The following is a 2,500-nucleotide window of genomic DNA, read 5'->3' as shown; positions in this document are numbered from 1 at the left end:
AGTTTTTCGGTTGGAATTACGTAAAAAGTACTTCGAACCACCTTGGAAGTTGCTTTGGTGTGGTTGGGAATACGTAAAAAGTGCTTCGAACCACCTTGGAAGTTGCTTTGGTGTGGTTGGGAATACGTAAAAAGTACTTCGAACCACCTTGGAAGTTGCTTTGGAGTGGTTGGAATCACGTAAAAAGTGCTTCGAACCACCTTAAATGTTGTTTGGATGTGGATGAAATTGCTTAGTTCCTAGTTTTTTTTTTTTTTTTTTTTTTTTTTTTTTTTTTACGTTTTTAGTTAAAGAAAAAAAAGTTTTTCGGTTGGAATTACTTAAAAAGTGCTTCGAACCACCTTGGAAGTTGCTTTGGTGTGGTTGGGAATACGTAAAAAGTGCTTCGAACCACCTTGGAAGTTGCTTTGGTGTGGTTGGGAATACGTAAAAAGTACTTCGAACCACCTTGGAAGTTGCTTTGGTGTGGTTGGAATCACGTAAAAAGTGCTTCGAACCACCTTAAATGTTGTTTGGATGTGGATGAAATTGCTTAGTTCCTGGTTTTTTTTTTTTTTTTTTTTACGTTTTTAGTTAAAGAAAAAAAAAGTTTTTCGGTTGGAATTACGTAAAAAGTGCTTCGAACCACCTTGGAAGTTGCTTTGGTGTGGTTGGGAATACGTAAAAAGTGCTTCGAACCACCTTGGAAGTTGCTTTGGTGTGGTTGGGAATACGTAAAAAGTACTTCGAACCACCTTGGTAGTTGCTTTGGTGTGGTTGGAATCACGTAAAAAGTGCTTCGAACCACCTTAAATGTTGTTTGGATGTGGATGAAATTGCTTAGTTCCTAGTTTTTTTTTTTTTTTTTTTTTACGTTTTTAGTTAAAGAAAAAAAAAGTTTTTCGGTTGGAATTACGTAAAAAGTGCTTCGAACCACCTTCGAAGTTGCTTTGGTGTGGCTGGGAATACGTAAAAAGTGCTTCGAACCACCTTGGAAGTTGCTTTGGTGTGGTTGGGAATACGTAAAAAGTACTTCGAACCACCTTGGAAGTTGCTTTGGTGTGGTTGGAATCACGTAAAAAGTGCTTCGAACCACCTTAAATGTTGTTTGGATGTGGATGAAATTGCTTAGTTCCTAGTTTTTTTTTTTTTTTTTTTTTTTTTTTTTTGTTAAAGAAAAAAAAAGTTTTTCGGTTGGAATTACGTAAAAAGTACTTCGAACCACCTTGGAAGTTGCTTTGGTGTGGTTGGGAATACGTAAAAAGTGCTTCGAACCACCTTGGAAGTTGCTATGGTGTGGTTGGGAATACGTAAAAAGTACTTCGAACCACCTTGGAAGTTGCTTTGGTGTGGTTGGAATCACGTAAAAAGTGCTTCGAACCACCTTAAATGTTGTTTGGATGTGGATGAAATTGCTTAGTTCCTAGTTTTTTTTTTTTTTTTTTTTTTTTTTTTTTTTTTTTTTTTTTTTTTTTTTTTTTTTTTTTTTTTTTTGTTAAGTTTTTAGTTAAAGAAAAAAAAAGTTTTTCGGTTGGAATTACGTAAAAAGTACTTCGAACCACCTTGGAAGTTGCTTTGGTGTGGTTGGGAATACGTAAAAAGTGCTTCGAACCACCTTGGAAGTTGCTTTGGTGTGGTTGGGAATACGTAAAAAGTACTTCGAACCACCTTGGAAGTTGCTTTGGAGTGGTTGGAATCACGTAAAAAGTGCTTCGAACCACCTTAAATGTTGTTTGGATGTGGATGAAATTGCTTAGTTCCTAGTTTTTTTTTTTTTTTTTTTTTTTTTTTTTACGTTTTTAGTTAAAGAAAAAAAAAGTTTTTCGGTTGGAATTACTTAAAAAGTGCTTCGAACCACCTTGGAAGTTGCTTTGGTGTGGTTGGGAATACGTAAAAAGTGCTTCGAACCACCTTGGAAGTTGCTTTGGTGTGGTTGGGAATACGTAAAAAGTACTTCGAACCACCTTGGAAGTTGCTTTGGTGTGGTTGGAATCACGTAAAAAGTGCTTCGAACCACCTTAAATGTTGTTTGGATGTGGATGAAATTGCTTAGTTCCTGTTTTTTTTTTTTTTTTTTTTTTACGTTTTTAGTTAAAGAAAAAAAAAGTTTTTCGGTTGGAATTACGTAAAAAGTGCTTCGAACCACCTTGGAAGTTGCTTTGGTGTGGTTGGGAATACGTAAAAAGTGCTTCGAACCACCTTGGAAGTTGCTTTGGTGTGGTTGGGAATACGTAAAAAGTACTTCGAACCACCTTGGAAGTTGGTTTGGTGTGGTTGGAATCACGTAAAAAGTGCTTCGAACCACCTTAAATGTTGTTTGGATGTGGATGAAATTGCTTAGTTCCTAGTTTTTTTTTTTTTTTTGTTAAGTTTTTAGTTAAAGAAAAAAAAAGTTTTTCGGTTGGAATTACGTAAAAAGTACTTCGAACCACCTTGGAAGTTGCTTTGGTGTGGTTGGGAATACGTAAAAAGTGCTTCGAACCACCTTGGAAGTTGTTTTGGTGTGGTTGGGAATACGTAA

The 2,500-nt window shown here is 35.9% G+C and overlaps 1 long non-coding RNA gene across 4 annotated transcripts in view; it reads left to right on the top strand.

Annotated features, from left to right (window-relative positions):
- The window catches only part of LOC131271306 (uncharacterized), a 122,551-nt gene that overhangs the window by 41,409 nt on the left and 78,642 nt on the right, over window positions 1-2,500 (top strand). Inside the window, exon 1 of one of the 4 annotated variants that reach the window (XR_009180108.1) lies at window positions 1,404-1,473. The exons of the other annotated variants lie outside the window; for them this stretch is intronic. This is a non-coding gene — a long non-coding RNA (uncharacterized LOC131271306). Of the gene's footprint in view, window positions 1-1,403; window positions 1,474-2,500 lie in introns of those variants that run through there. 4 annotated transcript variants of the gene reach the window in all.

This window comes from Anopheles coustani, unplaced genomic scaffold (genome assembly GCF_943734705.1).
Source record: "Anopheles coustani unplaced genomic scaffold, idAnoCousDA_361_x.2 scaffold_50_ctg1, whole genome shotgun sequence".
NCBI classification, from domain to species: Eukaryota; Metazoa; Arthropoda; class Insecta; order Diptera; family Culicidae; genus Anopheles; species Anopheles coustani.
The sequence above is the reverse complement of the archived record's forward strand: the minus strand, read 5'-3'. Positions and strand labels throughout refer to the sequence as shown.